Raw genomic sequence first — 11440 nt, forward strand, 5'->3', positions numbered from 1 at the left:
GGAAGGCCTGAATGACGGTGGCAGCTAGAAGCTCCTAGGCTGCCGTGACATGACGTGGGGGTTCGGTAAAAACCCCACTCTTTAACCCTGTGCTGGAGGAGAGCGAACGCAGAAGGCAGCTGCTCGGCCAGGCTGGTAAAAGTTTGAAACCGTTCTGTCGCAGCTTTTCCGAGCGTTTTCACCGTGACTTTCTCCTGTTCTGTGCTCTCAAGCGTTTGACAACTTCAGTCACCTTCCACGTGCTGCTCTAGTGGGTTTCAGTATCTTAAATACTTGAAACACTCATGCAATTGTATGCTGAGTCAGATAAACTTCCAAATATACCTCTCTGTCGCTAAGGAATGGATCTGACTCAATGAAAGGAAGGCAGATGACCGAGTAATTTGTGAAGGTGGTTTTTTTTAAGCTATGAAATAGTTTTATAATCCTTATACAGAAATAACGCATTGTAGAGCAGTTGCTCTTCATCCATTTTAAGAATATGTATCACACTTTTAAACTGCCATTCTGTCGTGTAGACCAAAGCACACATGTCATCATAGCTGTTACATTTGTTTTTCTTTATACTAATAAAAGACTGCATATTAATATGCAGAAGTTCACTTCATGAAGTCCTTATCTACATCATGTAATAGCAGTTGTTTTGTTTAGCAGCTAAAATAAATAGGATATTCTGTCTTGTTTTAACAATAGGTTTTCTTTTGCAGAAATGCAGGAAAGGTGAATTTATGGAATAAAAATCTTTGCATCTGTCCAAGGAAGCAGAATTTGGTCTCTCTTGAAGGTGCCAAGTTGTAGATAATATGCCAATGATATTGATACATAAAGAGGCCCTCACTCCCCAGAAATAATAATAGAGTGTTCCAGTCTGTAGAGAATCTACAACTGTAAGGTGATTGTTACTCTCCAGTTTGGAAGTAATGATATCTCAAGGTGTTTGTCTGTACCTGGGAATGCATTTAGTATACATAGTCTGAGTAATAAACATATTCTGTTTTGGCAGTAGTGCTACTGATGCAGTTTTAGGATTAACCTGTGTGGGACTTTGTTCCTGTCATTGTGAATGCTCAGCAGTTTGACCTTATTGTTTCACTAAAGTTATAGAAAACAAAGGGACCTCTCATCCAAATGTAAAGGGATCTTTTAATTAGTCATTCATATCAACCATTTTATCTACACTGTTATTTATGGGAAGGAGCTAAATTTGCTCAAACCTTGAACTTTGTCATTCCTCATGCATTTCATGACAGGAGCTTAAGGATGTTTTTCCATCTAATAATTCAGCAATATCTTGCAGTCCTTTTTGTCATTTGTTTTAATGTATTTTTCTTCCAACTCTAGATCAATAAACATCTTGGCTGTTTATTCTTGTGAAAATCACAGTTTGAAAAGACAACTACCTTTTTAAAAAAAGAACAAAACTTTGTTGTGTTTTTTTTCTGTGATAATTACATGCTGTGCTTTAGCCGTTTAGAATTAAAATGTGCCTTGGGACACATTTACCAGTTACAGAACATCTGCAGTTTTGAAGACATGGTTATGAGGAAAGTGCAGAATGATACTTGTTCGGTGTTTATGAGTTGAGGCATTCATCTGTAACCAGAGAATCTCCTGTCCAATTATGAGTGTCAGCTGCTTACATATATTGGATGTGAAATAACATACTCTATTTAAGAAAGTTACCCTCAATTTTTTATTAATATATTTTGTGTGAGAATTCTACTAGTAATGAATATTATATTTATAATCCTACAGTACATTGCATCATATATTTTGGGTATAAATTTAGTTCATCCTTTAGTTCATTCCAATGCAATGAGGAAACTGAAAGATAAAGTGAGGGTATTTGTTTCTGTGATCTTGAAGAGGCAAAGTCAGTGGCTCTTGGGTTTTGCCAGGTGGTCTTAAAGGAAGCTTTCGGGAAAGGCTTGGCCTGCAGGAAGGTTCCTGGCTTGTTGCTTGTGCCTGGAGGGAACTAGATTCTCCTCTCTAGGAGGCCAAGTTGGGAGTGGAGACCGTCTTGTGCTCCTGAAGGGTCAGGTGCTTAGCTCTGCTGTCCCTGGGCTGTGATGCCAATCCTGCATCCAGGGCCTGTCACTGAGAGCCATTGGGCTCTTCTGGCTCAAAGCTTGTGATTCCTGTATGTGCTCTGGCCCAAGTGAGGCTTCTTCAGGGTTGCTGCTTTGCTTACCTCCCGTGAGCTTGGCTGAAAGGCCTTTTATCCAGGAGGGTTTTTAACTGTGTTACAGTATCTGTGTAAAACAAGTTGGTTATGCTGAACTTTAGAATCTGAGAATATGTTTACCCATTAGAAAAAATAAATGAATAGATATATCTTTTATTCCCCCCCCCCCACATTGCGCCCTATGTGTCTTTATATCTTTTGGTTTTGATGTAAATTCTTCAGAACTGGATTTAGGTCTCGCTCACCTTGGAAAGTAAAAATATGTTGAACTTGCTGTCAAAACTAAATAAATGGAAGACAAAACTCGTGTTTTAATTTGTTTTTGTGAATTTGTGTTTGAACAGTCATTTATATCTTTATCTCCTTTGCTCTGGTCTAAATAAACTGTAGGTACTGTGCAAGATAAATGGTCCTGAAAGGACAGAGGAGTTATTAAAGGGTGTGCCCCAAATGTAATTTTGAAATGATACACAGTCTGTTGATGTCTTACGTATTTTTTTCCTTGTTAAAATGTATAAAAAGTGCAAGCTCTTCCTAAAATGTTGATCCATTTTTCACATAACCATTAGTTTGTTGTAGTTGGTGCTTTCTTGAAGCTTGACAGATACGGCATTGTCAGTTAAAGCTGAAAAGCATGGTCAGCCTACAGTGTAGTAATTTGTACAGGTGAGCAGAGCCTTATTCTCTACAAAAAAAACCATCTAGTCTGAGGAGGAGGGAGGAGAGAAGAGGAGGTGGTTTGCCTGCACTTATCTGTTGCTCTTTTTCTCTGTGTTTTCTCGGGGACCCAAGGCAAGCAGTGCAACACTGTTTGGTTTAGAAACAGTCGAGTTACACGGCCTGTGGTGTGGTATGTTGGCCTCCCAGCATTTCCAGTTCACGCTCCTGTGAGCTTGTTAGTTACAGTTTAAGCCATCTGATGGACAGCATTCACTTCTGATGATGGTGCAAAAAGATTGGTAAAGGTTTTTGTAATACTGTGATAGAATTGGTGAAAATACCAGAAGTAAAATTTGCTCATGCTTTCAAGGGTTGAACAATTGATTGGCAGAAAACGTTGGTGATAGTAAGGCGCATTAGCATTTAATTTTTAAAGTGACAGTGTGGTGAAACATAAAACAATATCACTTCTTGGCCTCAGTTCTGTGGAAAAAAACCAAAACCATGTAATTTCTTATTTTAAAGGGGGTGATTCTTTAAAACCTGTTTGGGATGTTAACACCTAGTTGCCATTTGTGGTGGAGAGATTGTAACAGAATAAAAATATTTGGGGCTAAGCCATAGCAGGATAAAGCAAAGTAAAAATTCTTTGTTGCCGTTCTAGTGAAGTACAGTTGAATGTAATGTTATTTTTCTGTAACTGAAATGCTTCCCTCTTTCTTTCTTTCTTTCTTTCTTTCCTAAAGCTCGTCTGCAGATCCCCAAATTAGGTAGCAGTTTTATTATTAAAAAAGAAATTAAGAAATCCAACAAACCCCAAACAAACAAAACCTGGAGAAGTTAACTTTTCTTCATGCCTTCTCTAATGCAGATATTTTGTGTGGTATTGTTCCCACTGGGTGTCGCCATTCTACCTGTATATAGTCAGTGGCTGCTCCGTTTCTTGCAGCTACTTGAAGTTTTCGTCAGTATTTAGTGTAATCTGTTCCGTTCTCGAAAATAATGCAGGGCCGTACTTCCTTCTCCCATCCCAGTCTTGTTCTGAAGTAGGTGGTGACTGGAAAGGAAGATAAAGCACAATTAGATTGTTGATAGTTGATTAATTGTGCATAATATGCATTTTGTCTGTGTAAGGCTGTTGCACTTTGAACAAGGCTAGATGCCTTAACACCTTTCACATGAGAATGAACTTTATGAGTAAAAGTGACTGTTTGATATCTACTACCCAATACTTCTTTCAAGAATAGAGCGAAACTCCTGTTTACAAAGCATAGTAGCTCCAGGTGATTTGTTTTCAACCCCATCAAGGCATCTACTTAGAAAGGTTTTCATTACTTCCTATAAGGGAGACTTGCTCATGAAACTGCAAAATTAGAAGAATAGAAACAAGTATCTACACGTGCATTTCTCTGGATTTGGCAGGTAGGTGTTATTTACTACCCATGGGGATAACCAGGAGCTAGCTCTGACTGCTGTGAGAGCTTAATGAAAGCATTTGTGTTTATAAAGGTAAAATCACCATAAGTGCATGGATTATGCAAATACTTTATTTACCATTATTCCCAACTCCCACTCCATTCCCGGTCATCACATCCAAGTGACAACAGCATGCAATATGGCTCGAGAATTTATTTTCAATGACAAGAAGCACTGGAAGTCATAAGTAAAGTAACTGGAATGAATCTTTGGTTAAGGTTTTGCCATTGTTGCTAACAGCCATTATTCTATCAACTGCATTTCCTTTATTCTTATTTGTTCTTATTTCCACCATCTGTCTGAGAAGAACCTCTTTTTTACATGAGCTAAATTCCCTTTTAGTTGTTTTTCTCTGGCTTAATCTACATCATTAGACTGTGCATTTTTTTAAAAACTATTAGTACAGTAGCATCTCCCACTGAGAAACACCTGTGCCTAAGCAGACCTACAGAGAAAAATAAAATTTATTTTCAAAAAAAAAGGAAAAAATGTTGATTAACAGCATTCAGTGCTGAGGACGGTTTTCTTACAAACCATTTAGTTCTAATTCTGTCATAGTTCAAAAAAAATCCATAGAAAGAATTTTCTTAGGAGTAGACTAATAGACTAAATAATTTCAATGTGGATTTTAATGGATTTAAAACTTGTTTCCTTCATTATATATATCAGCCATACCAAATGAGAGGTTGAAACAGTCTACTTTAAGTCTGGTAGGAAATAAATGTATGTTGTGTGATACAAATGGTCTGCTTTTTGAATGTCTGTCTTTGGGCTGACAAATGCAAGGAAACATTTCTGAAAATCAAACCAGTTGTGAAGGAGTTGATGAACTAGGTGTGGCAAATTAACAGTTTTGTCTTAGAGTAATATTAGATATTTAACTAATACAATAAATTCATCTACTGTTTTCAGAATCTAAAGAGAAGACAATTTATTGGCAGCAGAAAAAGTAGCATTAAAAAAGGAGAGTGTACTTTTGTTAAGCGTGCGAGTAAGGGTTAGTACATGACATACAGAATTCAAATGTGTTATTTAGCACTGTTTGTCAGAGGTGTAAAAACAAAGGGCAGCTATTCAGGGGCTTTGCTGAGACTTGAGGAAGGTGGGACTCCAGGCTGACAGCCCGTGGCAGAGTCAAACTGCCAGAATACCTGACCTCACTCAGTTTCAGTGAGGGGAATTCAGCCTCCCCTACCTCTGGTTTTTAACAATCAATAACAAGTCAGGCTTGGTGGGACTAAGGCACATCCTATTTCAAGAAACCAGAGGTTGAGTTTTGTTCAGACTCTCAGGTGTCAGGGAGACTTTCATAACAGGTTGTGGTGCAAAGGGTAAGTAAATTTAAATATTGTAAGTGTAGTGAAGGAAGTTCAATTAGAGTATTGTCTGATAATGACACCTTGCAGTAGCATGTTCAGGTAACTGTGAGAATTGTGTCCAAAATCGACTTGAGGCTTTTCGTGTTTTTAATGTTGGTATTAAAGATAAGGAAGCTAGCAAATACTTGATCTTTTACATCCTTTGTTCTAGAGATTTTTTTTATCCCCATGTGTCCTTTAGTTTCTGTTCTATTACAGTTTTTAAAGGAACTATTCCTCCACCTCTCCCTATTCCCTGACTCCCAGGGTGTTGATAGTGTTTATGATGTTACTTAACGCTTCCAGGAAATTTCTAAGCATGAACTGAAGACGCTGATTTACCTTGTTAAAAGACCTCTGTAAACATTGCACATGTAATTGCTTATATATTTAGGCATACTTAAAATTTTGACTTGATGTGTAAAGCCTGCTGGTTTAGGCAAAATGTATGACAAAGATTAAAATTATAAATCTTTGCTCTTACTGATTTGTAAGCAGGTGATTTGAAAATCGCCTGACTGCTTGCTGGTTGGATATGGTAGTTGCCACTGAAGCTAATGTGCCAGGTCATCTAAGGAGCCCTGTGGTTTTTCAAAGGTAGCAGTGAACTGAGAAACACACTGACCTTGCCGACTCGTGATGTGGGGTCTGGCTAAGGCAGGAATGAGATACACACAAACACTACAGCCACTGCTATGCTCTGGAGTTTCTCCATACCTTCCCTCATGCAGGAGAAAAAAAGAAGAAAAAAAAGAAAATTTCCAGCAAGTTATGCAACAAGCTGGTAGGTGGGAGAGCTGTGGCTGACCAGTGCACTAAGTGTCTTTGCTGCAAAGAGCTCTGCACAGGCAGTGGAAAAGGCAGTCTTAATTTTTTTTTTGTTCATTCGTGTTTTTAGTTCATCACACGTGATGGTGCTGAGAAATTTTATTGACCCAGATTTTGCTTGTTATCTTTTAAGATCAAGCTGATAATTTCACCAGTGTGACTATTCTAGAGCACGATGGAATTTGCATGCAGCTGTCCTCTGTGTCAAGATGAGTCTGTGCTGTTGGCAGACTGCTGGATTATACTTTTTCATGCCTGCAGTCCAGCTCTAATAAAATAGTACCTGAAGGTTTTTCTTTGCATTCCATTACTGTACTTGATTCGACCAAATTTCAGAAGATCCCTGCATATCTTCCTCCAATCCTCGATCTTTGGATATCTTTTTCTTACTGTATCTTCAACTGTTTTTCTTTTGTTTCTTTCTTGTCTATATCTTTTGCCAATGCCATTTATCAGTTCCATAGAAATCTTTGGGTTGTTTGATTATGCAGCCAGCTTCCTTCATATGCCACTTTGATCATTACTCACATGCATTAAACCAGGAGCCATGTGTGCAGTCGTGCAGATTTTGGAAGAGCCCTCTGTGATGCTCGAGAAGGGCTGCTGGTTGCTTTGTTCTCCAGCAGTTCCCTACCAGCATCAGGGTATTCCACTGCGTATCCATCTGCAGCAGAGAGAGCAACAGGTGGGTTGCTAAAGTAATGAGAAACTTTGTAATATAATACCTAGAAACTTACTCTTATGTTTCTCTTTTGGATAAGGATTTTTGCTGTGAAGAATCACAATGATGGAATTTAAATAAACTAATTCTATACTTTATTGAAGGAAAAAAGAGTGCTACCCAGTTGGTTAAACTGGGACCTATATCTTCTAATAAACTCTTCCAAATTCCTTTTGTTTTTTTTTAATTAGGAAATTCTATATGACTAATTAACAGGAGGATCAGTACTGTTTAGATATGTAACTTTTTTTTATAGTTGAATTTTACATGTGTTCAAACGATAATGTGTTTGCCTCCTGAAAAAAAAAAATCAATGTTGTGCCACTTGCAAGAATATGAATAAAAACAAGATTGAGAAAAATATTAATTTAGAAGTAGTTTGGGGTGTAAAAACATGTGTTTCCTATTGTATATTGCCATTTCTTAAAGGGCATTTGTGCTTGTTTTCTGCAAACATGAACAGGCGAGTGGAAAACAGGTGTGATTTTTTTTTTTAATGTATTTTGTAATTTTTTTGCTTTTCTCTTCCTAAAGCCATTAGAAAAGTTGAAACGCTGTTTAAAAATCCCCCCCAGATCTTTGAGGCTACACAACATTTTCTTGACTATATGAAAAAAAAAACCTAATAAAAGTTGCCCAAACGGTTGTTTGTTTCATTTCAAAAGCACCTGGAAGCCTACCCAGCGGCCTCATGTGAGTTCTGAGACAGGTGAGGAGGCTCACAGCTGCTGTATCTGCGCAGGGTTTTTAAATGGGAGTTGTGGGGCCTTTATTCAAAATATCTTGAAGTCTTTGTACAAGTTTTGGGTAAGCCTGGGGACACTAGTTGGTGTAAGGGAAGAGATGTATTTACATGAAGAATTTATGTACCTTTTTGTTGGATTTGCCTTGCAGGTCCCCTAGGGATTTTGCAGTGTGCCCTTGTGCTCAGTACCAGTATGTTTTAGGCAGTTTCCCCCCCAATGGAGTGAAGCCTGGAGCACTCAGCTTGTAACAGGGATGTGAAATCCTCCTGCTGCTCTGTGCCTATGTGAATGGTTTGTGCAGGGGCCTGGCCCCTGGTGCACACTTTGGTGATGGTAAAGATGTGACGTTCACTTGTGATCCTGGAAGCCTGTTGGATTGCAGCAAATGAAACCTTGGACATTCTCTGTGCTGTGCTGGGAGGCGATGTAGAGGTACCCTGATAGATATGGTTGCTCAGCACGCTCAGGATAGCCTTCCCACCTGATAGGTGAAACCGTTCCAAGCTTCAAGTACAGAAGCTAAACTTCAGCATTAGGCCTTCAGTTTTGGTAACTTAATGAAATGCTTTGTGCATTTGTGAAGTGAGCAATAAAGCTGAGCGTATTTGCTGTGAGGAAGGGCTGCTGTGTCTGACTTCTTAGTGTAGTGACAAAATCCAGAGGTCTAGTGGCCATTCACATAATGAGGGCCTGTGGGGTAGGACAGCTTACAATTTAAATAAGTCTGTTTAAGTAAGTATGGTTTAAGTGACTTCTGTCTGCCACTATCTTTTCTTTCTGCTGTCTGAGCAGAAGATAGGAAATCAGAAAGGGCTGAAACACGTTTCTCATGCACTGAGAACAATCAGATTCTGCCGAGCTTAGTCCTACTGCCTTCATCACGTACTCTGCTTCCTCCCAAACCAACCAACACCAACAGCCTTGGACTCAAGAGAGCATGAGGAAGTGGTGGTCTTTGACCTGTGGTGCTGTTGATGAATACCTGTAGCTAACACCCTGTCCAGCTCACTGTCCTGGGTATGGAAATTCCCCATCCTCCAGGGATCCAAATGCAGAAAGGTCTTGTTGTATTGTGGTGAGGTAGGGAAGAATGCTTTCCTTAACGTGCCAGGTTTTGATCCTGCCTCTGAAAGCTATTTTGACCTTGGCATGAGCTATTCTAATGCTTGGGAGAAGTCTTGGAGTGGCTTGTCTGAATCAGATGGAATCACGTAACTCTACCACAGATGACATTCAAGGAGTCTACTCCATCAGCAGAGCTAAAGGGGCTAAGATGAGACGAAGGCATGGGTTTTTTTCTGGATGTACCTCATACCATGAGGTTGATGCACCTTGCTTCAGACAGAGGAAACTCATGAGGAAAGGTTCAAAAAGATAGAGGTGGAAAAGGAAGAACAGAGTTATCCAGCTACTGATTTCTGCTCATCACCCAAGCTGTGTCCATTTTCTTAGTTGTATCCGTTCTGCAAATATATAACAAAGCATGGAAGTGATAATTGTTTTCTGTTTAAAACATTTTATATGATCAGTTACCTTGAACAAAAGATGGTTTCATTGGCTGACTTTATTTTTGTATCAAATGACTCTGGAAGATAAAAGTGGGGAGAATTCAATCTTTAGACCTTTTATAGCACCTCTAAATTAATGATGAGTTCTGCATCACTTCTCCAAACTTGTCACCTGGCTCTACTTCTGAAACTGTTTCCTTGCATTATTGTTTTATGGCATCCAAAATATTACAGTTTTCCTGTGGCAAACTATGCTAGCAGAAGCATGGTGAGAACTGATACAACAATTCTCTCTTTTTTTGAAACTTACTTGTTAAATGTATCTTGTGAAGCAAACTGTGGCCAGAAGCATTTGTGTATCATTTAGATATTACCTGGGTAGTGAGATCTTATTCATTTGTGATAATTGCCTTCTTTCATAACTCTTGCAAGGTAAATAGAGAATTCAGCTTCCTGAACACAGTTCAGTGTGATCACGTTTTACTCTAAATTAATATTTCTTGGAGATCATAGCCCTCTCTCCTTCCTCTCTGAAATTATATCACTGTGTATACATTCAACAAATACATGAATATCAGTAAACATTCATGAAAAAATATGTGCTGAATGTATATTTATGCGTATTCTGTTGCACAGAGATATTTCAGTGAGAGGGTTGTTAATTCGTAGATAAGTATAAAACATAAGTAGTAGTAAAGAGCTGTGCAATTCACATGAAAAATGTTATGATGTTAGAATGCAAGCTGTTATTGTTTACCCGAGTATTACTGCTAAAATGGAAACACACCTTTTGAGATTCCTGTTTGACTGTAGGCCGCAGCAGGAAGGTGAAGTTGAGTGGTTCAGAAAAATCAACAGCAATGAATAATGATTAGAGAAGGAAGCTTTCAGAATGAGATTTGACAAAACCTGTTTGAAGGAACAATGTGGCAATTTACTCTTGGCCCTGCTTTCACATGTGGTTTTAGGCTACATAAGGGAATGAATGGTGGTGAAGGTGAAAAGGTTACAATGGAAGGAGCTTACTGTCATTTAAGAAGGCAGATAATAGAGAAGGAAGGAAAAAAAGAGCCAAGAATTAAAGCTGCAGAAGGAGGATAAACAGTAAAACTGGAAAATGACAGAAGTACTTGCCCCTCAAGCAGCATCAGCTGGAAATGGGAAAGTAGGAAGCATCCCCGTTCGGTCCCCATGTGTTGCCTGATCTAGTTGAGAGGCATCCCTTCCCATGACCGGGAGGTTGGATTAAATGATCTCTAAGGTCCCTTCCAGCCTAGGCCATTCTATGACTCTATGTAGTGGAGCAATTGAGATCATGAAGACAAAGATGAGTGAGGTTTTGTTGTCTTGTAGGACTGACTAGCACCTCAAGGAAAGAAGAAATTAAGCAGGAGGGAGAGAACATAAACTGTGGTTGCAAAAGTTGATATGGAAACCCTGGTGAGAGAGGAGGAACAACCGTGAGCCGTGGTAGGGGCAATCCTTGAGGGAGCCAGGGTGCTTAGAAGGGGGCCCCCGTACAAGGGAAAATAGGGCTGGGAGTAATAAAAGAGCCAGAGATCTTGAGAACATGGTTCAAAACCACTGGGGTGCAGTGAGGGCTGGGGCTTTTTGGAGGCTGGAGACTGCAGGGAGAGCACATGGGGCTGGCATCTGGAAGGAAGCGTCTGGGACCACCAGGGCCATCCCAGCCTTGGGAACTGGGCACCTCCCTGGGGACAGGGCTGAGGCTGGGCTGGGACATCTGCCCAGGGATGGGTGGGGGCCAGGATCAGACACAGCCTTGTGGTGACAGGACTGGGCCATGGTGATGTGCATCACTACAGACAGCTGTCAGAGAGTAAAATGAGGAAGGCAAGATGTGATATTTGTGGTTGTAAAGATTTTACTGAGCACCTGAAGTCAATTAAGTGTCATAAACATCCTTAAGTTTTGTCACACTGTTCTATTTTTCAGCG

This window comes from Apaloderma vittatum, unplaced genomic scaffold, assembly GCF_000703405.1.
Source record: "Apaloderma vittatum isolate BGI_N311 unplaced genomic scaffold, ASM70340v1 scaffold32035, whole genome shotgun sequence".
NCBI lineage: Eukaryota > Metazoa > Chordata > Aves > Trogoniformes > Trogonidae > Apaloderma > Apaloderma vittatum.